General features: G+C 42.6%; 1 protein-coding gene and 1 pseudogene across 2 annotated transcripts in view; both read right to left on the bottom strand.

Moving 5' to 3' along the window:
• The window catches only part of USP33 (ubiquitin specific peptidase 33), a 69556-nt gene extending 50356 nt beyond the window's left edge, over window positions 1–19200 (bottom strand). For both annotated transcript variants that reach the window (XM_015143009.3, XM_015143013.3), the window contains exon 1: window positions 18990–19200. The gene's annotated coding sequence lies outside the window, so the exon portion shown is untranslated. The remainder of the gene's footprint in view (window positions 1–18989) is intronic.
• A 6946-nt stretch (window positions 19201–26146) lies between these two features.
• On the bottom strand, window positions 26147–27146 carry LOC710789 (actin, cytoplasmic 1 pseudogene; annotated as a pseudogene).
• Between the last annotated feature and the right edge of the window lie 687 nt (window positions 27147–27833).

Genomic DNA, 27833 nt, shown 5'->3' with positions numbered 1-27833 from the left:
TAGAGCCCTATAGATCCACAAGCAATTTAAACTCAGCACAAAACACACAAACTACACCATGCACATCAAAAACGAATTGCTTAAAACTAGTAATAAAAAGAAAATCTTGGCCAGGCGCGGTGGCTCAAGCCTGTAATCCCAGCACTTTGGGAGGCCGAGACGGGCGGATCACGAGGTCAGGAGATCGAGACCATCCTGGCTAACCCGGTGAAACCTCGTCTCCACTAAAAAAATACAAAAAACTAGCTGGGCGAGATGGCGGGCGCCTGTAGTCCCAGCTACTGGGGAGGCTGAGGCAGGAGAATGGCGTAAACCCGGGAGGCGGAGCTTGCAGTGAGCTGAGATCCGGCCACTGCACTCCAGCCTGGGCCACAGAGCCAGACTCCGTCTCAAAAAAAAAAAAGAAAATCTTAAAAAGTAGCCAACAGGCTAGGTACAGTAGCTAATGCCTATAATCCCACCACTTAGGGAGGCCAAGGTAGGAGGATTCCTTGAGCTCAAGAGTTAGAGACCAGCCTGGGCAACATAGTGAGACCTCGTCTCTACTAAAAATTTAAAAAAATCATCCAGGCATGGCGGCACGTGCCTATAGTCCCAGCTACCCATGAGGCTGAGGTGGGAGGATCACCTGAGCCCAGGAGATGGTGGCTACAGTGAGCTGTGATCACACCACCGCATTTCAGCCCAAGTGACACAGCAAGACCCTGTGTCAAAAACAAAAACAAATTTGGAATAAGTGCGATGTGGTGCTGTAAAGAATGTATATTCTGTTGATTTGGGGTGGAAAGTTCTGTAGATGTCTATTAGGTCCACTTGGTGCAGAGCTGAGTTCAAGTCCTGGATATCCTTGTAAACTTTCCGCTCGTTGATCTGTCTAATGTTGACAGTGGGGTGTTAAAGTCTCCAATTATTAGTGTGTGGGAGTCTAACTCTCTTTGGAGGTCTCTAAGGACTTGCTTTATGAATGTGGATGCTCCTGTATTGGCTGCACATATATATAGGATAGTTAGCTCTTCTTGTTGAATTGATCCCTTCAACATTATGTAATGACCATCTTTGTCCCTTTTGATCTTTGTTGGTTTAAAGTCTGTTTTATCAGAGACTAGGATTGCAACCCCTGCTTTTTCTTTTGTTTTCCGTTTGCTTGGTAGATATTCCTCCATCCCTTTATTTTGAGCCTATGTGTGTGTCTGCACATGAGATGGGACTCCTGAATACAGCACACTGATGGGTCTTAACTTCTTATCCAATTTGCCAGTCTTTTAACTGGGGCATTTAGCCCATTTATACTTAAGGTTAATATTATTATGTGTGAATCTGATCCTGTCATTATGCTGTTAGCTGGTTATTTTGTTCATTAGTTGATGCAGTTTCTTCCTAGCATCGATGGTTTTCACATTTTGGCATGTTACTGCAGTGGCTGGTACCAGTTGTTCCTTTCCATGTTTAGTGCTTCCTTCAGGAGCTCTTGTAAGCAAAATTGACCACATAGTTGGAAGTAAAGCACTCCTCAGCAAATGTAAAGGACAGAAATTATAACAAACTGTCTCTTAGACCACAGTGCAATCAAATTAGAACTCAGGATGAAGAAACTCACTCAAAACCACACAACTACATGGAAATTGAACGACTTGCTCCTGAATGACTACTGGGTAAATAACGAAATGAAGGCACAAATAAAGATGTTCTTTGAAACCAATGAGAACAAAGACATAACATACCAGAATCTCCGGGACACATTTAAGCAGTGTGCAGAGGGAAATTTATAGCACTAAATGTCCACAAGAGAAAGCAGAAAAGATCTAAAATTGACACCCTAACACCACAATTTAAAGAACAAGAGAAGAAACAGCAAACACAGTCAAAAGCTAGCAGAAGGCAAGAAATAACTAAGATCAGAGCAGAACTAAAGGAAATAGACACACAAAAAACCCTTCAAAAAATCAATGAATCCAGGAGCTGTTTTTTTGAAAAGATCAACAAAATTGATAGACTGCTAGCAAGACTAATAAACAAGAAAAGAGAGAAGAATCAAACAGACGCAATAAAAAACGATAAAGGGGATATTGCCACCGATCCACAGAAATACAAACTACCAGCAGAGAATACTATAAACACCTCTATGCAAATAAACTAGAAAATCTAGAAGAAATGGATAAACTCCTGGACACACACACTCTCCCAAGACTAAACCAGGAAGAAGTTGAATCCCTGATTAGACCAATAACAGGCTCTGAAATTGAGGCAATAATTAATAGCCTACCAACCAAAAATTGTCCAGGACCAGACAGATTCACAGCCGAATTCTACCAGAGGTACAAAGAGGAGCTGGTACCATTCCTTCTGAAATTATTCCAATTAATAGAAAAAGAGGGAACCCTCCCTAACTCACTTTATGAGGCCAACATCATTCTGATACCAAAGCCTGGTAGAAACACAACAAAAAAAGAGAATTTTAGACCCATATCCCTGATGAACATCAATGCAAAAAACCTCAATAAAATACTGGCAAACCGAATCCAGCAGCACATCAAAAAGCTTATCCACCATGATCAAGTGGGCTTCATCCCTGGGATGCAAGGCTGGTTCAACACATGCAAATCAATAAACATAATCTGTCACATAAACAGAACTAAAGACAAAAACCACGATTATCGCAATAGATGCAGAAAAGACCTTCGACAAAATTCCGCAGCCCTTCATGCTAAAAACGCTCAATAAATTCGGTATTGATGGGACATATCTCAAAATAATAAGAGCCATTTATGACAAACCCACAGTCAATATTATACTGAATGGGCAAAAACTGGAAGCATTCCTTTTGAAAACTGGCACAAGACAGGGATGCCCTCTCTCACCACTCCTATTCAACTCAGTATTGGAAGTTCTGGCCAGTGCAATCAGGCAGGAGAAAGAAATAAAGGGTATTCAATTATGAATTGAGGAAGCCAAATCGTCCCTGTTTACAGATGACATGACTGTATATTTAGAAAACCCCATCGTCTCAGCCCAAAATCTCCTTAAGCTGATAAGCAACTTCAGCAAAGTCTCAGGATACAAAATCAATGTGCAAAAATCACAAGCATAGGCCGGGCGCGGTGGCTCACGCCTGTAATCCCAGCACTTTGGGAGGCCGAGGCGGGCGGATCACAAGGTCAGGAGATCGAGACCACGGTGAAACCCCGTCTCTACTAAAAATACAAAAAATTAGCCGGGCGCGGTTGTGGGCGCCTGTAGTCCCAGCTACCCGGGAGGCTGAGGCAGGAGAATGGCGTGAACCCGGGAGGCGGAGCTTGCAGTGAGCCGAGATCGCACCACTGCACTCCAGCCTGGGCAACAGAGTGAGACTCCGTCTCAAAAAAAAAAAAAAAAAAAAAAAATCACAAGCATTCCTATACACCAATAACAGACAGAGAGCCAAATCATGAGTGAACTCCCATTCACAATTGCTTCAAAGAGAATAAAATGCCTAGGAATCCAACTTACAAGGGATGTGAAGGACCTCTTCATCAAGGAGAACTACAAACCACTGCTCAATGAAGTAAAAGAGGACACAAACAAATGGAAGAACATTCCATGCTCATGGATAGGAAGAATCAATATTGTGAAAATGGCCATACTACCCAAGGTGATTTATAGATTCAATGCCATCCCCATCAAGCTACCAATGACTTTCTTCACAGAATTGGAAAAAACTAAAGTTCATATGGAACCAAAAAAGAGCCTGCATTGCCAAGACAATCCTAAGAAAAAAGAGCAAAGCTAGAGGCATCATGCTGACTTCAAATTACACTACAAGGCTACAGTAACCAAAACAGAGATATAGACCAATGGAACAGAACAGAGTCCTCAGAAATAATACCACACATCTACAACCATCTGATCTTTGACAAACCTGACAAAAACAAGAAATGGGGAAAGGATTCCCTATTTAAAAAATGGTACTAGGAAAACTGGCTAGCCATATGTAGAAAGCTAAAACTGGATCCCTTCCTTACACCTTACACAAAAATTAATTCGGCCGGGTGCAGTGGCTCACGCCTGTAATCCCAGCACTTTGGGAGGCTGAGGCAGGGGGATGATGAGGTCAGGAGAACGAGATCATCCTGGCTAACACGGTGAAACCCCGTCTCTACTAAAAATACAAAAAATTAGCCGGGCACGGTGGCGGGTGCCTGTAGTCCCAGTTACTCAGGAGGCTGAGGCAGGAGAATGGCATGAACCCGGGAGGCGGAGTTTGCAGTGAGCCAAGATCACACCACTGCACTTCAGCCTGGGCGACTGGGCAACAGAGCGAGACTCCATCTCAAAAAAAAAAACAAAAAACAAAAAACAAAAAAAACAAAAAAAAAACAACAAAAAATTAATTCAAGATGGATTAAAGACTTAAATGTTAGATATAAAACCATAAAAACCATGGAAGAAAACCTAGGCAATACCATTCAGAACATAGGCATGGGCAAGGACTTCATGACTAAAACACCAAAAGTAACGGCAACAAAAGCCAAAATAGACAAATGGGATCTAATTAAAGAGCTTCTGCACAGCAAAAGAAACTACCATCAGAGTGAACAGGCAACCTACAGAATGGGAGAAAATTTTTGCAATCTACCTATCTGACAAAGGACTAATATCCAGAATCTACAAAGAACTTAAACAAATTTATAAGAAAAAAATCAAACAACCCCATCAAAAAGTGGACAAAGGATATGAACAGACACTTCTCAAAAGAAGACATTTATGGGCCAGGCGTGGTGGCTCACGCCTGTAATCCCAGCACTCTGGGAGGTCGAGGCGGGCGAATCACAAGGTCAGGAGATCGAGACCACCCTGGCTAACACGGTGAAATCCTGTCTCTACTAAAAATACAAAAAATTAGCCAGGCGTGGTGGCAGGCGCCTGTAGTCCCAGCTACTCGGGAGGCTGAGGCAGGAGAACGGTGTGAACCCGGGAGGCGGAGCTTGCAGTGAGCCGAGATCGCGCCACTGCACTCCAGTCTGAGAGACACAGCGAGACTCTGTCTCAAAAAAAAAAAAGAAGAAGACATTAATACAGCTAACAGACACATGAAAAAATGCTCATCATCATTAGTCGTCAGAGAAATGCAAATCATAACCACAATGAGATACCATCTCATACCAGTTAGAATAGTGATCATTAAAAAGTCAGGAAACAACAGGTGCTAGAGAAGATGTGGAGAAATAGGAATGTTTTTACACTGTTGGTGGGACTGTAAACTAGTTCAACCATTGTGGAAGACAGTGTGGTGATTCCTCACGAATATAGAACTAGAAATACCATTTGACCCAGCAATCCCATTACTGGATATATACCCAAAGGATTATACATCATGCTAAAGACACATGCACATATATGTTTATTGAAGCACTATTCACAATAGCAAAGACTTGGAATCAACCCAAATGTCCATCAATGATAGACTGTATTAAGAAAATGTAGCACATATACACCATGGAATACTATGCAGCCATAAAAAGGGATGAGTTCATGTCCTTCATAGGGACATGAATGAAGCTGGAAACCATCATTCTGAGCAAACTATCACAAGGACAGAAAAGAGAACACCGCATGTTCTCACTCACAGGTGCGAACTGAACAATGAGAACACTCGGGCACAGGGCAGGGAACATCACACACTGAGACCTGTCGTGGGGTTGGGGGGCAGGGGGAGGGATGGCATTAAGAGAAATACCTACTGTAAATGACAAGCTAATAGGTGCAGCACATCAACATGGCACAAACCTGCACGTTGTACACATGTACCCTAGAACTTAAAGTATAATTAAAAAATAATAATATAAAAAAAAACACAGCCAACAAAGACCCACAATATTCAGAGGAACAAAGAAGCACAGAGGGCTTCTCACTGGAGATAACACAAGCCAGAAAACACTAGGGCAACATCTTTAAAGTACCAAAAAAACCCCGTTAACGTAGAATACCATACGTGACAAACATCTTACAAAAAAGAAAAGAAAGACCTCTTTAGATATACAAAAGCGGAAAAAATTTATCACTAGCATACCTGCACTATAAAATCTGTACCTTTCAATATTTTTCTATGCTCACATAATCATACAAAAGCACAGACACAAGAAAAAAAAAAAAAGCACAGCCTTCTTCAGTCATCATTTCTTCAACAAGCATGTAATCATTTACTTTTCTGAATCCTTCTCTTACTCAGGGTGAGGGAGGATTTAATGAACAGCCCTCTATGTCATTTTCATGGATACACAGTACTTCATGACGCACGCACTGTGTAGATTATTCAATCAATTCTCCCCTTGATGGACATTCACTTTGTTTCCACATTCTGCCAATAAAAACATCCTTATAAGTCAGGCGTGGTGGCTCACACCAGTAATCCCAGCACTTTGGGAGGCCGAAGTGAGTGGATCACTTGAAGTCAGGAGTTCAAGACCAGCCTGGCCAACACGGTGAAACCTCGTCCCTAGTAAAAACACAAAAATTAGCCAGGCATGATGACACACTTGGAGGCTGAGGCAGAAGAATCACTTGAATCTGGGAGGCGGAGGTTGCAGTGAGTCGAAATGGCAACAGAGCAAGACACTTTCTCAAAACAAACAAACATCCTTATAGGGCAGGTACAGTGGCTCACACCTGTAATCCCAACACTTTGGGAGGCTGAGACGGGGATTATTTAAGCCCAACAGTTCGAGAACAACCGTGGTTAACAAAGAAGAACTCATCTCCACAAAAAAATTAAAAAATTAGCTAGGCATTGTGTGCATGCCTGTAGTGCTGGCTACGCGGGAGGCTGAGGCAGGATAATCCCTTTAGCCCAGGAGGTCAACGCTGCAGTTCATGCTACTGCATTTCAGCCTGGGTGACAGAGCAAGACCCTGTCTTCAAAAAAAAAAAAAAAAAAAAATCCTTATAAATATTATGAATATTACCTTACATGGGCTGGTTTTGAAAAATAGGTTTTGTAAGATTACTTTCCAAAGGGGCTATACCTGGTCAGGCACAGTGGCTCACACCTGTAATCCCAGCTTTAGGAGGCTGAGGCAGGCAGATCACTGGAGGTCAGGAGTTCGAGACCAGCCTGGCCAACACAGTGAAACACCGTTTTTACTACAAACACAGTGAAACCCCGTCTCTACTAAAAATACAAAAATTAGCCGGGCATAGTGGTACGCACCTGTAATCCCAGCTACTAGGCAAGCTGAGGCACAAGAATCGCTTAAACCTGGGAAGCACAAGTTGCAATGAGCCAAGATTGTGCCACTGCACTCCAGCCTGGGCAAAAGAGTAAGACTGTCTAAAAACAACAACAACAACAACAACAACAACAAAACAAAGGGCCTATACCAACTTGTATTTCATTAACAATGTAACGGAATACCATTTTCTGCACAGCAACACTATTCTTTATAAGTAAAAGGTATTGTTTTTTAATTCTGTCATTTGAAGGGCATGTTATAATATTTCACTAGTACTTTAATTTACGTTACCCTGACAACCATTAAGTTTGAATGTCTTTTCATAAATGTTACAGCCTTCTGGATTTGTTCTTTTATTAATTTTCTTTAAATCTTTTGCCCTTTTTACTATTGGGTCCATAACCTCTTCTTTTAAAATTAATTCTCTATCCTCTATATTGCAAAATATTTTTTCAAACTTACCTACCTACCTTTTTAATTGTGGTAAACACCATGCTGAAAAGATTGCCCTGTCCCCACTGAATGGTCTTGGCATCTCTGTCAAAAATCATTTGATTATATACAGTACATAAGGATTTATTTCTGGGCTTGCCTTTTTTTTTTTTTTTTTTTTTTTAAGAGAGAGTGTCTTGCTCTGTTACTCAGGCTGGAGTCCAGTGGCATGATCACAGCTCACTGCAACCTCCAACTCCCAGACTCAAACAATTCCGCTGCCGCAGCCTTCCAAGCAGCTAGAACTACAGGTGTGAGCCACGCCACCTGGCTAATTTTTTACTTTTTTTGTGGAGACAAAGTCTTGCTATGTTGACCAGGCTGGTCTCAAACTCCTAGCCTCAAGCAATCTTCCTAACCTTGGACTTCCAAAGCGCTGGGATTAGAGGCATGAGCCACTGCACCAAGCCTATTTCTAATCTATTCCATTGGCCAATATGTCTGTCTTAATGTCAATACTGTTACTAAATTTCTTATGGTATCCTTTACCATTAAAACGTTTTAATTTTTACAAAATTAAATATGCCTCTTATAATAGCTTCTGAGTTTCTTATCTTCACGTTTCCTTTATCCTAGTTTGTATAACTAAATCTGTAGAATATCCAAGATGTTTATCCTTGTATTTCTACAAGGCTTTGATCCATCTGGAATTTATCTTAAGACAGGAACTCAATTTTATTTTCTTCCAGATGGGCAGACAGTTGTACCAGCACCACTTATTAAGTAATCTCCCCATTTCCCACTGAACTGTAATACTACCTTTATCTTTTATTAAATCTGCACACATACTGGATTATTCACTTTTACTGTTTCAATGCATTTACCAGAACCTCTTAGGACAATACTGAATACAAATGTGATCATGGGCATCCCCACGTCCCCATCAAATTTCTAATTTTAATGCTCTTGACATTTAGGATATTTGCTGTAATTTCCCTCTATTTTTAATTTACTTATTTTATTAGAAATGGTCTTGATGGGCTGGGCATGGTGGCTCACATCTGTAAACCCAGCAATTTGGGAGGCTGAGGTGGGCGGATCACAAGATCAGGAGTTCGAGACCAGCCTGACCAATATGGTGGAACCCCATCTGTACTAAAAATACAAAAATTGGCCAGGCATGGTGATAGGTGCCTGTAGTCTCAGCTACTCAGGAGGCTGAGGCAGGAGAATCACTTGAACCCAGGAGGAAGAGGCTGCAGTGAGCCAAGACTGCGCTACTGCACTCCAGCCCGGGTGACAGAGTGAGACTCCATCTCAAAAAAAAAAAAAGAAAAAAAGAAAAAGAAATGGTCTTGATGAACTCTGGCTAATATTGTATTTAGAAATTTTGCATTTCTAGACGTAAGTGAGACTGTTCTTTTTGGCAGCATTCCTTTTTTTTTCCCCTCTGGTACTTGAATCAGGATTGGCAGCATTTTTATCAGAGATAAAATGTGTGCTTCACAGAATGCATTGACTAGTTTTGCATTCTTGATCGTGGAAAAGAGAGTTCCTTTTTATTATGATGATTTGTTGTTCTTCATAAATGAAACTCAGCTGTGAAACCATATGCTATGCTGTCTCTGTCAAGGACCAGTCTTCCATCATTTTTCCAAACCTTTCATGGGGATTGGGCAATTAACATTTTTACTTCTTGGGTCAATTTTACTCATTTACATTTTGCTATAACAACATCCATTTTCTCTTGAAATAACTTTACATTATAGCATTACATGTATATTCTCAAGAAAATTTGCAAAAGATTCCATTAATGTCTCCTGTATTTGAGGTCTATGGTGTTTACTCATTCCTAATCTTGTGTATTTTTATTCCATATTTTTTTCTTCTACAAGATGTTTATCTAGATCACTTGTATTTGCAAAGAACCAGTTTTGGGATTTATTTATCTTCTCCACTATTTTTGTTCTGATCTGTTTTCAATTCCATTAATATCCATATCCTACTTGTCTTTGGTTTTATTTACTTATTTATTGGACACGGAGTCTCGCTCTGCTGCCCAGGCTGGAGTGCAGTGGTGCAATCTTGGCTCACTGCAACCTCCACCTCCCAGGTTCATACGATTCTCGTCTCAGCCTCCCAAATAGCTGGGACTACAGGCATGTACCACCACGCCTGACTAATTTTTGTATTTTTAGTAGAGACAAGGTTTCACCATGTTGGACAGGCTAGTCTCAAACTCGTGACCTCAGGTGATCCACTCTCCTCAGCCTCCCAAAGTGCTGGAATTACAGGCATGAGCCACCACACCCAGCCTGGTTTTATTTTCTTAATCCCTAAAGATAAGTATTGAGTGCTTTAAGTATTTAAGTTATGTATTTTCCTCTAAAGTAAAAATTCTGCTGTTTGCCAATGAAATTGAGATGTTCTTTTTACTGCTTTTTAGGCAATACTATGTTGCCTCAGAGGAAAGAAATAGGATCAGAGGATTGAAAAGAAACTTCCAAGAAAAATATTTTTTCCTAAAATCTCAAGCAAAAAACAAGATTAAAATAAATTCTCTCTGCTGATAGCTCAGATGAAAAACAGAATAAAACATAAATTATCTCCATTCTGTTATTAATTTTGTACTATCTAAATAATTTAATAAGAATTGGCTGGGCAGGGCTGGGTGTGATGGCTCACGCCTGTAATTCCAGAATTTTGGGAGGCTGAAGTAGGTGGATCACCTGAGGTCAGGAGTCTGAGACCAGCCTGGCCAACATGGTGAAACCCCTTCTTCACTAAAAATACAAAAATTAGCTGTGCATAGTGGTAGGTGCCTGTAATCCCAGCTACTCTGGAGGCTGAAGCAGGAGAATCACTTGAATCCGGGAGGCAGAGGTTGCAGTAAGCTGTGATCACGCCATTGCACTCCAGCCTGGGCAACAGGGCAAGGCTCCATCTCAATTTAAAAAAAAAAAAAAAAAAAAAGAATTGGCTGGGCAGCCGGGCATGGTGGCTCAGGTCTGTAATGCCAGCACTTTGGGAGGCCAAGGTGGGAAGATCATTTGAGCTGATGAGTTCAAAACCAGCCTGGGCAACATGGTGAAACCCCATCTCTCTACAGAAAATACAAAAATCAGTCCAGCATGGTGGTGCACACCTGTAGTTCCGCTAAGGCAGGAGAATCCCTTGCGCCCAGGAGGCAAAGGTTGCAGTGAGCCACGATTGCGCCACTGCAGCCTGTGCAACACAGCAAGACTCTGATTTTAAAAAAAGAAAGAAAGAAAGAAAGAAAGAAAGAAAGAAAGAAAGAAAGAAAGAAAGAAAGAAAGAAAGAAAGAAAGAAAGAAAGAGAGAAAGAAAGAAAAAGGATTGGGAGGCCGAGATGGGCGGATCACGAGGTCAGGAGATCGAGACCAACCTGGCTAACACGGTGAAACCCTGTCTCTACTAAAAAAAAATACAAAAAATTAGCCGGGCGTGGTGGCGGGCGCCTGTAGTCCCAGTCACTTAGGAGGCTGAGGCAGGAGAATGGCGTAAACCCGGGAGGCGGAGCTTGCAGTGAGCTGAGATCCGGCCATTGCACTCCAGCCCGGGCAACAGAGCAAGACTCCGTCTCAAAAAAAAGAAAGAAAAAGGAAAAGAATTAGTGCATGTAAACAAAGGCTAACAATTTATCCCAAGGATATTTAGTATCTCATACAATTAAGTATAATGTTATCAAAATAGAAAACCCTTAGTATTCTTGTTACCTAGTTTTTACTCAGTTTATTTACTAGGGTAATAAAATTATTCTTTTATTCCTTTATTTGACAAAGATTTATTGAGCATAGGGTATTCAGATACAGCAGGGTAAGACAAGGGGAGTTCTTAGCTACTTCAATTTCTTCTCAAATCGTACACCAAAAGAAAGAAGGCATGTATGCTTCCATTCTTGTCTGATAATTTAGTCACAGGAGATGAGTATTAGACATTAGAAAAACCGGAAAATGGTTGCATATAGAAATGCTATTGTCCCATCCACAGAAGTAGATTTTGTAAAACAGACTCCTGTAGAAGCTTGTGACATACAAGTTGGAACTCACAAAAAGTGCACAAGATTTTATCAGTTTGTCCTTATCTTTGTAATCTTGTGTCTGGCAGCTTTTTCCTCTATCTGCCACACTAACTGGACTACTGTTAGTTTTCTCACCAATAATGATGGCAGTAACACCACTGAAAATTTTTCCAGATGAAAACGACTGCACTCATGCTCTATGATGTACAGCTGCAGTGGCTCAATTGCTGGTCTGCATTAAAGTAAATTCAGAACTGCTTCCGGGCTGGGCATGGTGGCTCACAACTGCAATCCCAGCACTTTAGGAGACTGAGGCGGGAGGACTGCTTGAGTCCACGAGTTCAAGACCAGCCTGGGCAACATGGCAAAACCCTGTCTCTACCCCCCAAAAAATACAAAAATTAGCCCGGCCTGGTGGCATGCGCCTGTAGTCCCAGCTACTCAGGAGGCTGAGGTGGGTGGGAGGATTACCTGAGCCCAGGAGGCAGAAGTTGCATGCAGTGAGCTGTGATCACACCACTGCGCTCCAGCCTGAGTGACAGAGCTAGGCCCTGTCTCAAAAACAAAACAGAACTGCTTCTGAATATATTACTTTTTTTTTTTTTTTTGGAGACAGAGTCTTGCTCTGTCACCCAGGCTTGAGTGCAGCGGTGTGATCTCGACTCACTGCAAGCTCCGCCTCCCGGGTTCACGCCATTCTCCTGCCTCAGCCTCCCGAGTAGCTGGGACTATAGGCGCCTGCCACCACACCCGGCTAATTTTTTTGTGTTTTTAGTAGAGACGGGGTTTCACCATGTTAGCCAGGATGGTCTCAATCTCCTGACCTCAAGATCCGCCCGTCTCGGCCTCCCAAAGTGCTGGGATTACAGGCTTGAGCCACCGCGCCGGGCCCAAAGATATTACTTTTAAGGGGGGAATATTTTAGTAGTACAATCTCCAAATTTCAGCTTGAAATTCTGACCCCTTATCCTAAGAGAAGATAATCAGCTATTCAAATTTTAATATTAGGAAAAGCACAGGGAACCACGTTATTAATATAATTTTTTTTTTAGACTCTGTCGCCCAGGCTGGAGTGCAGTGGCACAATCTCAGCTCACTTGCAACTTCTCCCTCCCAGGTTCAAGCAATTGTCATGCCTCAGCCACCTGAGTAGGTGGGATTACAGGCATGTGTCACCACATCCAGTTAAATTTTTGTATTTTCAGCAGAGATGGAGTTTCACCATGTTACCCATACTGGTCTCAAACTTCCGGCCTCAAGTGATCCACCCACCTTGGCCTCCCAAAGTGCTGGGATTACAGGAGTGAGCTACTGCGCCTGGCCTTAATATAATAATTACACATTAGGACATAGTTGGTAACCTGAGGAGGAGCTTTTAATATTGAGAAACTGCCTGAATTCCATTGCCTAGTCGATTCCAAAAAGTAAAGCTCTTCATAAAAAGTCAGATTCGCATTACAGAGAAAAAAATTTATGTCAGAAGGATTGGTAGCTATTTAATAGTTACATATAAGATTAATTTGAATGCAGGAGGTCTTCACTAGCAGGTGTCAGAACGGTTCAATATTTTTAACAATAACCTGGATAAAGCTACAGAAGGCAGGCTAGTAAAATATAAACTTAAAATTATAAAAATAAGCTTTTAAAGAAAAATTAAGCTATTTTTTAAAAATAAGCTAAAATTGGCCGGGTGCGGTGGCTCACACCTGTAATCCCAGCACTTTGCGAGGCCGGTGGATCACCTGAGGTGAAGAGTTCGAGATCAGCCTGGCCAACATGATGAAACCTCGTCTCTACTAAAAACACAAAAAATTAGCAGGGCGTGGTGGTACGCGTCTGTAGTCCCAGCTACCTGGGAAGCTGAGGCAGGGAAATCGCTTGAACCTGGGAGGAGGAGGTCACAGTGAGCCAAGATCATGCCACTGCACTCCAGTCTGGGTGACAAGAGCAAAATTCCGTCTCAAAAAATAAAAAAATAAGCTAAAATTAACAGGACGAAATTTAATAATGATGGATGTGATATTCGACATTAGGGTTCAAAGAATCTACCATATAAACTGAGAACAAAAAAAGGGGCAGGTATTTGGATTATAGACCCTTGAAGAAGTAGCAATTCCTACTCAATTAATCAACAGAACAATAGGTTTCATGGTTTCAGAATAAAAAGAGTAACCAGTCTTGCTGAGTACAGTGGCTCACACCTGTAATCCCAGGACTTTGGGAGGCAGGGGCATGAGGATCGCTTGAGGCCAAGAGTTCAAGACCAGCCTAGGCAACGGAGTGATACCCACTCCCCATCTTTACAAAAAATTCTAATTTTTTAATTGAATAGTGAAAAGGGAAAAGAAAAATAATTTTCTAAAAAAGAAGAGTAGCCACTCTTAATGTACTCATAAACTAAGCAGATTATATCTGGAATACAGTATTTTATTTAAGAAGAATACTAAAAGCTACAGAATAAAAGTGCCTCTCATAGAAAATCTTAAAAGAAATAAATTGAAAATTGTATCTTGTAAGATAGCACTGTGCTGAGAGTAAAGTTTCTGGAGCAAGACTCTCCTAGATTTGGGACCGGTGGTAAGTTTCTTCTCTTTGCCTTAGTTCCCTCATCTAAAAAACTGATCTAATTACAAATATCTACTTCATAGAGTTTTGGGGAAGATTAATATATAATACTTTAACCAATTATATAATTACACATGTTAATATATAATTACATATTATATATTAGTATACATAAAGTACTTAGAAGAGGGTGATATAGTTAAGTACTCAGTAAATGTCAATCATTATGAACTGAAAGCATGGATGTCTAAACAGCAGAAGGCAAAAGATTCCAGGACTTGACACACATGTTCCAATTGAACATGATGACCAAAGGGATCCTTTCCTTTCTATGCAACTTGAGAAAGTCAGAACAGCATATCCAATCGATGGTGAAGACTTTGGTTCAAATATAGATGAACTTTCATGGAAGGAGCATGTTCCCCATAACTGTTACGCAGAGGTCGGATAACTGTCAGAGGTGTTTCAAAGGACAGCAAGCACTTTGCACTAAAAACTCAGAATTAAGATTCTATGATTATTAAAAAAATTGATTTGTCTTTCAACAGTTTCAATCTAGACTATGGTTCCACCAGTACTAGTCCAGCAGTACCATATTAAATATTATACTTTAAAATTATTTAATAGCAAAAATACAATGAAGTAATACGCTTATGGCTTATCTTTCCATATTTATCATTGCTACCAACAAAAGCAAGCCAAAAAAGTTGATGAATGGAAGGAAGTTATCACTGAAGAGTGCAGCAACAAGCAGAAAAGTTTATTTTATTCTCAATCCATAGTAAGTGTTCAGGGAGACTTTTCACGAATGAAATCAGCTGACAAGCATTTTAAATAACTGTTTCTTGCCCTTTAAACAAATACTCTGAGAATAAAATCATTCAAACCTCTGTGAGGATTTGAAGATCTCACAAAGTCCTATAATACTTACCTAATTATTCTTCATTTTCATTCAAAACCACAACACAGAAAAAGAAATGTAGTGCTAATCTTTTTATTTCTCTTTTACTAGAAAATCTGTCTCATTGATCCTTAAGAGTCTAATTAATGAGAGCCTTAAGTCTATTAAGAGAAATATGCAGTCTCCTGATTTCTCTAGCTACAACCTATGTGTTCTAGAATCTATTAACATTACCACAATTAATAATACTAAAGTATAGCTTCAATCTGGCAATCTTCATTCCAAATAACATCCTCTAAATGAGATTTGTAAATATTAATTAGCATTTCCTACAAAGATTTTTTAAAATCTGTACAATAATGAATGGCAAAATATGGTCAATTCTAGCCTTATCTCACTGAAATAATTTTGAGAAATACTGGAACGAGAGAGGAAATAGAAATGAATTAATGAATATGACAGAGTTCTAATAGAGTCTCAAGCTGATGATAATTTTCACTCTAAGTCTCACTTTTGAGCAAGATGAAGAGTTAAATAACAATATACTGGCATTATGGAATAGTCATTAAAAATATTCATGTAGCCGGGCGCGGTGGCTCACGCCTGTAATCACAGCACTTTGGTAGGCCAAGGCAGGCGGATCACGAGGTCAGGAGATCGAGACCATCGTGGCTAACATGGTGAAACCCCGTCTCCACTAAAAATACAAAAAATTAGCCGGGCGTGGTGACAGGCACCTGTAGTCCCAGGTACTCGGGATGCTGAGGCAGGAGAATTGCTTAAACCTCGGAGGTGGAGATTGCAGTGAGCAATCTCCTCTGAGTTTATACAAAACTCTGAAGCAGTTACACAAAAATCTCCAAAGGCTTAAGCAGCCTCCAGTTGGCCTTCCATTATTGACCTTTTTTCCTCCTTCTCTGATTCTACCTGCTTCCTCACTTGTGCTTTATAGCATCTCACCTGCACCCATGTCATCTCAGGTCCGAGTTCAAGACGCACTTCAGAGAAACCATAAGGGCTACAAAAATAATGGTCACAATCTAGCTTAACATAAAGCCACCTCAGCAGTCTTCCAGTTTCAATCTTCTAACAATTACAGCTCATTCTCCTTTCATGTGGATCACACACCTCTTCTGATCAAACACCTTCAGTGAAGTCTTTCATAATTTGCCTTCTTTATCTCTTATTATTAACTTAGATAAACTATGAATATCAGCCAAATTGTTCTACTGATGTTTTCTCAAATATAAGTTGTACCCTTCAAGGAGCTCATTAATCTGTTCACATTATAAATATCCTCCAATATTTATCTTTCAAAGCTCACTCATCTCAACTACTATCTTCACCAAGCTCCAATCACAAGTTATGTCTACCTCATCTAAATTTCTAAAGAACTTTTAAAAAAACTCATAAGGCATTTGCTATTGTTGTGTAAAAAACTGCCTCACTTGACAACAAGCTCTTTGAAGGCAGAAACCACGTTCCTTTCTTTTTGTTTTCCAAAGGGCCTTGCCCTGGTAGACTCAAAATATTGACCGTTTAACTTAGCCTTCTGAACATTTGAGAGCACCATTTATTTTGATACACCTATTGCTTCTTAAAGCCTAGTTCTCAGTATACAATACAGCACAAAATTCATGTGCATTTTTATAGATAGTTAAAAGCAACTGTACTCATCTCACAGTCTTTAGAGTTTTCCCACTTACCAAAATGCTCCCGCAGACACATGTACACTTTTAAAGTTTAAAAACTACACTAAATAGAGCTGTTACTTATTCCCTTCCTTTTTAGAAATGGTTACATTTCACATTTCTCACCAAAAGTCTTTCAGCATTTTATGTACTTCATTTTCTTGTGAAGAGTCCTCAGTCTGTCATATGTTATAGTTCACAGTGCTCCCATCTTAATCTATCTGAATTCCCAATCTGTATCAAAAGCTGCTTTGGCAACATTATTTCAGGCTTTACGAAATTCTGATCCTTACACAATCTTGAAATGTTTCTGTCATGGGGAAAGACTTTATTTCTTGGCATTCCGGACTCAGAGGACTGGCATGAGGATCAAGTAAGACTGTGTAAGTGAAAGGTCACTGAAAATTCTAATAGTACTACATAAATGTAAGAATCATCATCTCCTTAATTCTGAATTTCAAATATTTAAAATCACCTATTTACTACAATCTAACGTCATTAAACTGCAGTTGTATAAAAAGATTTGCTTATTGTTAAGTTACAACAAGTTCAGAAAAGACAGAAAAAAAGTGAAAGCTGGCCATAAACCAGATCATAAATATGAAGCAATCTTAAGTAGACTATCCCTCTTGCACATATTAGGTCAAATATTTTATTCCAATCATATTATTCGTACTGTACTTTCTTTTTTTTCTTTCTTTTTTTTTTTTCTTGAGACGGAGTCTCGCTCTGTCGCCCAGGCTGGAGTGCAATGGCACGATCTCCGCTCACTGCAAGTTCCGCCTCCCAGGTTCACACCATTCTCCTGTCTCAGCCTCCCGAGTAGCTGGGACTACAGGCGCCCACCGCCACGCCCGACTAATTGTTTGTATTTTTAGTAGAGACAGGGTTTCACCATGTTAGCCAGGATGGTCTCGATCTCCTGACCTCGTGACCAGCCCGCCTCGGCCTCCCAGAGTGCTGGGATTACAGGCGTGAGTCCAGCCCTGACCTTTCTTTCAACCCTGCCAAAATAATGAAATAATACAAAGCTCCTAGCATTGTGTAACTATTTCTATTATTTTTTCTTAAAACTAGCATTCTTTCATTAAGATTCCTATTTTCTCCCTTATTTATAATAGCATGAATTCACCAACAATATTTGTATTATCTTCAAATCAAATAGCCTATGAAGATAACGTGACTTCGTCAGACCTTTCCAGATGAGACAGTAAGAGAAAGGGAACTAGGACGGCCTCGTACTTTTTGTAACGTTTTTCTTAAAGGAAAATAATCTGATTAAACTTAAAGATTCTCGAAATCCACATATTTGGTAAGCAAAAGGCCTAGAGATCGTTACAGTAAAATTCGCCCTCAATTTAAGTCTATGCTCCTGCCAATATTTCACCCTCTGGCTCAATTTTCCAGGCCTAATATTGATTCTATGAGAATGTAAACTCCAACTGTACTTGAGTGCAAAACACCCAGGAAAATCTCATCGTCCAACAGCTCCACGTAAAACCCTGTAAATACTCAAATGAAGAGCGTTTTGTATACGAGAAATGTAAGTAAAGATCTGGGAAACCACACACTATGGATCTTTCAACCAAACAAAGGCTGCAGATGGACAGAAGGTAAGGGGTAACCTCTCAATCAGGATCAAACATTGGTCGAAGAAAAATTCCAGGGACGATGACACCTCGGTTTTTCCGTTCACAACAACAAAAAACGGGGCCAGCCCCCTCAACAGCGCCGCAAAGCGAAACCAGAACCCAGGAGCCGGCGTGCTGCAGGGCTCTCAGTCGCCCACCGAGAGGGACTGGCAAGCCTGAGTGGGGAGACCGAGGAACGGAGCAGAGCCCCCCTCTCTCGGGCTCACCTGCCCCTCCCGCTTCCAGGAAAGAATCCCTGAGGACCCTTCCTCAAATCAACGACCGGTTCCCAGCCTCCACCGACCCCTGACAGGGCGACCACTAGATTATCTCCGCAACGCAGAGCACCGAGGGGCCGAGGCCTTCTTCCCGCCCGCGCACCCACTACCACCCAGGCCCAAGAAAAAGAGTCTGCTGCAGCGGCCGCAGCCCTGGCGCGCGGAACCGAGAACGGAGACCGGCCCCCGCAGGCGAGCGAAACGCCCTTCGGCCCCGCGCCCCTCCCAGCAGCGCCGCGCTCACCTCCACGGCCTGGCCTGTGGGACCCGCCAGCGCGACCAGCAGCGGCCTGCAGCCGCACCTCCGCAAGCTCCTCTTTTCCTTCTCAGCCCTCGTAGAGGGGGCAGTGTCGCCTCAGGAGGGCCGGAAAACGGCCCCGCAGCGCTGCCCTCGGGGTGTCCGCCTCCCGAACCGGCGACTTCCCGCAGCAGCCACGGCTCCTTCCGGTGTCTCCGGGGTCGCCGCAGGCGTCTCGGGCGTCAGGGGAGGTGGGGGCGGAGCCTCGAAAGGAGCCCGTCCCAGGGGCGGGGCCACGGGGCCAGGCCCAGGTGCGGGGACCCAGGGCGGCTCCCTGTTCTGACTGCAAACTCACTGTACAGGGTACTCACAGTATGTGCAGCAGTTTGAGGCTGTGAGCTTTTTTTTTTCGTTTTTTACATGTTTTCTCCTCCTCTTTCACAGTCACACACTACGACCATTATAAGGTCTTGTCTCGATGCATTACAAAAACTGCATTAAGACTGGCCACTGAAGGGCCTCAGGTTTCCAACCTTGTGCAAAGAAATACTAGACTTAACTTATCCCAATTCAACATTGTATTTCCTCCTCTCATCTGTCTTCCCCCAACTTCTTAGGACCTAGATTCTCTGAAAGCAATTATGTTTCCCTTTTCCATCTATGCAAAGAAGAAATTTATCTCACTATTTTCCCCTTAGGTCAAAATCAAGAGGATCAAAGCAAATATTTATTGAAACCTTAGTATCTGCTTAGTGCCTGGAGCATTGAAGGAGTCTTGCCTTCTCCTTCTCCTATGTAACTGTTAAAATGTACTCGATTGAAGTTTAAATCTATGAATAAAAAAGGTTAAATTAATTTTTAAAATTGTTAAAATTGCCAGTTTCAATCTGTCTCATGACATCTGACTTTTTGGTCTCCAAAATGGGAGCATGTACCCAAGTATCATGCAAGATGCTCAATCTCCATTGGAATAGGTAGAAAATATAAAAGCTTCTACTTATTTTTATGGTAAAAATGAAATAAATTAGCCATGATACAAAATTCTATGTAGGCATTGACACTCAGGCCTCAGTTTGCACCACAAATGATCGCCTATGCTGGGTTCACTGAGGAAAATAGAAATTTCACAGAATAGAAGTTTCACGGGCAGGCGCCATGGTTCATGCCTATAATCCCAGCACTTTGGGAGGCCCAGCCAAGCAGATCACCTGAGATCGGGAATTCGAGACTAGTGCCTAGATAATAGTAGGCAGGTACTTCTCAGGTGGACACCAAGTGAAGTCCTTGCAGTGGACAAGTTCTCACGAAACAAATGCACTCTGATAGAATACAATGTAATACCTCTCCCACTTTTAACTTCGGTGAATTCCTGCCTCTCACCCTTGGGTATTTATATTTATCCTTTTATCCCACAGTCCAGATTGCTTATCTTTTACTTTTCTTCAAACAGTATTTCCTGATGGCTTATAACAGCTTCTAAGGAAGAACACTATCATTAGGAAATAAATCAATCAACATCCCCTTGAGAGAATAGATTATACATTCCAAAGTGTGGACACCCTGCTGAGTCACTGATTCTGGAGTAGAATTCTAAAGGGTATGTGGACACCCAGCTGAGTCACACTGATTCTGGAACAGAATTCTAGAGGTGCCATTCATGGAGAATATAATGTAAATAGTACAACTTAGAGTTGTGCATCAGACCGGGTACTGAAGTCTCTTCTAATGAAAGGGAGAAAAAAGAAGAAATGAAGAGTAAGAAGAAAAAGAAGAAAAGAAAAGGAGAGATAGAAACAGGGAGGGAGGAAGACAATTGAATGGTCATATCAAAAACAAATACTTTCTCATTTTTGTAACTGAGTAATGGCAAATAAAAAATAGCATTGTAGAAAATATACATTTTGGTGCTTATGTACCTGATACTAAATAAAACTTTGTGAATGCTGTTTCCGTAGAGACAATTTTACAGATGCTCCCAACCTCTATCCTTCATTCACCTGGCTAACTCCTACCTAGATATTCTCTGTTTAACACAGCACTCTTCACCCCATTATTTCCCATTTCAGCATCCTGCTTGTTTCCTTTAGAGAATGTATTATAATTTGTAATTATCTTAAATTTTTTGGTGTACTTAATTTTTTGCCTGTCTCTCCTGAACTCCTCAATGGGAGCAGTGACTATTTATCTTATTCATAATATTCCCAGAGCCTAACATTGAAGGACTCAAAAACTTGTTGGCACTCAACTGGGGGTGGTTTTGTCCCCTGAGTGGATAGTTGGCAATATTTCTGAGGAAGATTGGTGGGAGAAAGAATTAGTCACATTCCTTTGCATTGATGTTACAAGAGAGTCCCAGGCATCATTTGTGCCACTATTGAGAAACCCTAATTTAAGCTGGGGCTTTCAAATATGTTTTTGGGCCAGGCACAGTGGCTCATGACTGTAATCCTAGCACTTTGGAAGGCCAAGGTGGGCGGATCACCTGAGGTCAGGAGTTCGAGACCAGCCTGGCCAACATGGTGAAACTCCATCTCTACCAAAAATACAAAAATTAGCTGAGTGTGGTGGCGGGCACCTATAATCCCAGCTACTCGGCAGGCTGAGGCAGGAAAATCACTTGAACCTGGGAGGCTGAGGTTGCAGTGAGCTGAGATGGCACCACTGCACTCCAGCCTGGGCAACAAGAGCAAAACTCCATCTCAAAATAAAATAAAATAAAATATGTTTTTGGGCTAGGCGCAGTAGCTCATGCCTGTAATCCCAACACTTTGGGAGGCTACGGCTGCTTGAGCCCAGAGTTCAAGACCAGCCTGGGCAACATGGCAAAACCCTGTCGCTACAAAAAAATGCAACAATTAGCTGGGCATGGTGGATCATGCCTATAGTCCCAGCTACTATGGAGGGTGAGGTGGGAGAATCTCTTGAGCCCAGGAAATTAGGACTACCATGAGCCATGATTGTGCCACCTCACCCCAGCCTGGAGAGTAGAGAAAAACCCTGTCTCTCAAAAAACAAAAACAAAAACAAAAAAGAAAGAAAAGAAAAAGAAAAAATTATATTTTAAAAGAAATCTTAGGCAATGCATTTTTGCTTTTCCACTCACTGTCACGTAATTAAAAAGTCCACCAGGCCAGGTGTGTTGGCTCATCTAAAAAAAAAAAAGAATAATGATGCTAGGTCAGGCACAGTGTCTCATGCCTGTAATCCCAGCACTTTGGGAAGCCTAGGCTGGAGGATCACTTGAGTCCAGGAGTTCAAGACCAGCCTGGCCAACATGGTGAAACCCACACTCTACTAAAAATACAAAAATTAGCTGGCATGATGGGGGGTGCCTCTAATCCCAGCTACTCGTGAGGTTGAGACGGGAGAATCACTTGGGCCTGGGAAACAGAGATTGCAGTGAGCCGAGATCGTGCCACCGCACTCCAGCCTGGGTGACAGAGTAAGACTATGTCTCAAAAAATAATAATAATAATAATAATGCTGCTATGCATATTCATGTACAAGTTTTGGTATGAATGTATGTTTCATTTCTCTTGGGCATTACCTAGGAGTAGAATTGCTGGACCATATGATAACTCTACACTTAACATTTTTGAGGAACTGAATCTGTAGTATTTGGATATGTACAGACCACTATACTCTGAATAGATGTTCTAAATTAGCATCTAAAACCATACTTTGAGTTCTAGATACCTTGGTTAGCTCAGTCATAGAAGGGTCCTGTAAAATAACTTGCAGTGGGTAATGAGACTAAAGCTATAATGACCAATATGTGACCTATAGCATTGTATACATTTGAAAGGAGGACCTGAGGTATTTCTGGGGACTGCCAAATTTTTGCAGTTAATAGAAAAATTAATTGGAGCTACAAATTGCCTAAAAGTGTTCATCTACTTAGGTGATATAATTGCTTTTACATCCTCAATGTGCTAGACGTCTTTCTTCAGGCTTAATGTCGTCGCTTGATAAATGTAGTTTCCACTAATCAATCATTCATGAAGTACATTGGTCACATATTGTTTCAGCTGGAATGAGCAGTGACCCTGACTATTCTAAATAAAATATCAGATATACCCAAACAGTGCAATTAAATCTGACTTTGGTGCTGGGCATAGTGGCTCACACCTGTAATCCCAACACTTTGGGAGACCGAGGTGGGCGGATCACTTGAGGTCAGGAGTTTGAGATCAGCCTGGCCAACACAGTGAAACCCTGTCTCTACTAAAAATGCAAAAATTAGGACCAGGCGCGGTGGCTCATGCCTGTAATCCCAGCACTTTGGGAGGCTAAGGCAGGCAGATCATGAGGTCAGGAGATCGAGACCATCCTGGCTAACATGGTGAAAACCTGTCTCTACTAAAAATACAAAAAATTAGCCAGGTATGGTGGCAGACGCCTGTAGTCCCAGCTACCTGGGAGGCCGAGGCAGGAGAATGGTGTGAACCCGGGAGGAGGTGTGTGCAGTGAGCCCGAGATCGTGCCACTGCACCCCAGCCTGGGTGACAGAGCGAGACTCCATCTCAAAAAAAAAAAAAGTAAAAAAAGAAAAATTAGCTGGACGTGGTGGCACAAGCCTGTAATCCCAGCTACTTGGAAGGCTGAGGCAGGAGAATCACTCAGACCCAGGGGGTAGAGGTTGCAGTGAGCCAAGATTGTGCCATTACACGCCAGCCTGGGTGACAGAGCGAGACTCTATCTAAAAAAATAGATAAAAATGGCCGGGCGCGGTGGCTCAAGCCTGTAATCCCAGCACTTTGGGAGGCCGAGATGGGCGGATCACGAGGTCAGGAGATCGAGACCATGCTGGCTAACACGGTGAAACCCCGTCTCTACTAAAAAATACAAAAAATTAGCCGGGCGAGGTGGCGGGCGCCTGTGGTCCCAGCTACTCGGGAGGCTGAGGCGGGAGAATGGCCTGAACCCAGGAGGCGGAGCTTGCAGTGAGCTGAGATCTGGCCACTGCACTCCAGCCCGGGCGACAGAGCGAGACTCCGTCTCAAAAAAAAAAAAAAAAAAAAAGATAAAAATAAGTCTGACTTTGGTACCTTCTGCATGTGGCTCACTCCTAAATGCTGGCTCTTTTCTTGTCCCTTTCGTGTGTTCCTCAATGACTGCATCCTTTGCTGGGGACCTCTTATTGTTTCATTCTCCAACCCTGGACAAAAAAAAAACCTGTGGCTGACCATTTAGATGGTCAATTTAGATGGTTTGAAGATACAACCTTCTAAGATAATTCAAGCCTGGCTACATTCTGTGACACTCATATGGTCCACAGGAAAATTTTTCTTGCAAAGTTGCAAGTACAGGCCCCTTCTGTTGTAGGCCCCTCTCTCTGTTCTGCCATCAAAGGCTTCTCTAGATAGTCTATTGCTTTTAGACTTTTCCAGGCGACATAAATTCCAGGGCACAGAGTCAACTCATCTGAATTTCTTAAAGTTCCTTTACTTGGCTTGCAGTGGAGAAAGTGTGGGATAAGCAGTCTCTTCTTCCCACTCTTGGGGGATGGGGAACAAAAATGCACAGCACTCCAGCACTCCAGAAAACTGTCTCCTAGGCTTTTTTTTTTTTTTGAGACAGGGTCTGGCTCTGTCACCCAGGCTGGAGTACAGTAGTATGATCTTGTATCACTGCAACCTCCATCTCCTGGGCTCAAGCCATCAGCCTCCCATGTCATCCTACCACCACAACCTCCCGAGTAGCTGACACTACAGGTGTGCCCCACCACACCCAGCTAGTTTTTGCATTTTTATAGAGACTGGTTTTCATCATGTTGCCCAAGCTGGTCTTGAACTCCTGGGCTCAAAGTGATCCACCCGCCTCAGCCTCCCAAAGTGATGGGATTACAGGCATGAGCCACCAAGCCTGGTCCTTCTAGGCATGTTTATTCTCCAATCTTCTTTCTTTTTTTTTTTTTTCTTTTTTCTTTTTATTTCCCCAATCTTCTTTCATCAATCCTGACATATCATTCCTGGGAGGTGTGTGAGAACTGAGGATTGCTAAATGAGCTTCACATTCTTCCAGCATGTCCTGTGGGGATGGTCTGGCATCCTCGTTTTTAGAATGTTCAGGGTACTTCACATTTATTTTTCTCAGCTTTGGAGCCTCTGTTAAAAGACCCACTGAGGAGTCTCATTTAATATGCCATATATCTTAGAAATATGTGCCATGATTATTCTATGTTCTTTTTTTTTTTTAAGGTGTGCACTTTTATTCAACTGGTCTCAGGTCAGTATACAGGTAAGCCCTGGCTGCCTCCACCCACTCCCAGGGAGACCAAAAGCCTTCAAACATCTCAAGTTGGGGGACAAAAAAGGGGGGCCAAGAAGACTGATCATTCAAAACAAAACAAAATAGAAAAGTATTAAGGCAAAGATTAAAAAAAATTTGCGGCGGGGCATGGTGGCTCACGCCTGTAATCCAAGCAGTTTGGGAGGCAGACGCGGGCAGATCACGAGGTCAGGAGATAAGAGATCATCCTGGCTAACATGGCATGGTGAAACGCCGTCTCTACGAAAAACACAAAAACAAAATTAGCCAGGCGTGGTGGCGGGCGTCTGCAGTCCCAGCCACTTGGGAGGCTGAGGCAGGAGAATGGCGTGAACCCAGGAGGTGGAGCTTGAACCCGGGAGGCGGAGCTTGAGTCCGGCAGGCGGAGCTTGTAGTGAGCCGAGATCGCGCCACTGCGCTCCAGTCTGTGCGACAGAGCGAGGCTCCGTCTCAAAAAAAGAAAAGAAAAGAAAAGAAAAAAACTTTTGCATTACGTAATTTACACAATAACAATGCTATTACCTCCCCTGTGTGGACTCAGGAGAGGACTGGGACATTCTCCTTAGAAAGAAGAGGGGTGGCTTTTAGGAGGGCAAGGGACTTCCTTGCATCTCACGATATTTGGAATGACTATTAACAATGCATCTCATGATATTTGGAATGACTATTAAAAAAAAGAACAATGTACAATCAAAGTCCTCAGCCACATTGTAGAACTTTGGGGGATGCTCGCTCCAACCAACTGCTCTCACCTTCACTGTTAGAGTTTTGAAATCCTGAATCAAGCCACCCCCCCGCCCCCCCCAAAACAAAGCCATGCCAATCTCTTCTTGTTTTCTGTGCAAGTTAGGTTTTGTCAAGAAAGGGTGTAACGCAACTAAGTAAAATTCCGCCTAGAAGCATTTGTGGTGGACAATGGAGGGGCCGGAGGGACTGGACAAATTGTATTCCTGCTTGCTGATCCACATCTGCTGGAAGGTGGACAGCGAGGCCAAGATGGAGCCACTCATCCACATGGAGTAATTTGCACTCGGGAGGAGCAATGATCTTGATCTCCATCGTGCTGGGCAACAGGGTGGTGATCTCCTTCTGCATCCTGTCAGCCATGCCAGGGTGCATGGTGGTGCCACCAGACAGCACTGTGTTGGCGTAGAGGTCTTTGAGGATGTCCACGTCACACTTCATGATGGAGTTGAAGGTAGTTTTGTGGATGCCACAGGATTCCATGCCCAGGAAGGAAGACTGGAAGAGCACCTTAGGGCAGTGGAACCGCTCCTTGCCAATGGTGATGACTTGGCTGTTGGGCAGCTTGTAGCTCTTCTCCAGGGAGGAGCTGGAGGCCGCTGTGTCCATCTCCTGATCCAAGTCCAGGGTGACATAGCCCAGCTTCTCTTTGATGCCATGCACAATTTCCCGCTCGGTGGTGGTGGTGAACCTGCAGTGGTGCTCCATGAGGATTTTCATGAGGTAATCAGTCAGGTCCCGTTTGGCCAGGTCCAGAAACAGGGTGGCCTGGAGGAGGGCCTACCCCTCATAGATGGGCACAGTGTGGGTGACTCCCTCGTTGGAGTCCATCACGATGTGCCAGAGGGGTACAAAGACAGCATGGCCTGGATGGCCATGTACATGGCTGGGATGTTGAAGGTCTCAAACATGATCTGGGTCATCTTCTCGTGATTGGCCTTGGAGTTCAGGGGGACCTTGGTCAGCACTAAAGGTGCTCCTTGGAGCCACACACAGCTCGTTGTAGAAGTTGTGGTGCCAGATCTTCTCCATGTCATCTCAGTTGGTGACGATGCTGTGCTCGATGCGATACTTCAGGGTCAGGATAACGCTCTTGCTCTGGGCCTCGTCACCCTCATAGGAGTCCTTTTGACCCATGCCCACCATCACACAGATGTGGACGGGCAGTGGAGCTCTGTGCTCGTGGGGTGGATGTGGTCTTAGCGGTTTGTTCGACTTTCTTAACCTTTTTTTAAAAATTTTTTTATGGACCTCTTGGCTTTCTGGTAGAGTCTGGGACCGCCTTTTCAAAGTAATGCTTCTATGTGCATAAAACAAATACATGGGATTACAAAGCAAACCAACTATATTGAAATAGATTTGCCTCTTTGGGTCCTGTGGAAGTCCAAGTACTGAAGTTAAAAATTTCCTTAAGAGCTGGGTGTGGTGGCTCACACCTGTAATCCTAGCACTTTGGGAGGCCAAGGCAGGCGGATTGCCTGAGTTCAGGAGTTCAAGAACAGCCTGGGCAACACAGTGAAACCCCATCTCTACTAAAATACAAAAAATTGGCTGGGCATGGCGATGTGCGCCTGTTGTCCCAGCTACTCGGGAGGCTGAGGCAGGAGAATTGCTTGAACTGAACCTGGGAGGCGGAGGTTGCAGTGAGCCAAGATTGCACCACTGCACTCCACCCTGGGTGACAGAACGAGGCTCCGTCTCCAAAAAAAAAAAAAAAAAAAAAAAATTTCCATAAGATTCTTAGTTCTTTATAAGCATTACTCTATTTGTCTTTCTTTTTCTTTTTATTTTTTGAGACAGAGTCTTGCTCTGTCGCCTAGGCTGGAGTGCAGTGGT

The sequence above is a fragment of the Macaca mulatta genome, chromosome 1, assembly GCF_049350105.2.
Source record: "Macaca mulatta isolate MMU2019108-1 chromosome 1, T2T-MMU8v2.0, whole genome shotgun sequence".
Taxonomy (NCBI): Eukaryota; Metazoa; Chordata; class Mammalia; order Primates; family Cercopithecidae; genus Macaca; species Macaca mulatta.
This window is presented reverse-complemented; position numbering and strand designations above follow the sequence as displayed.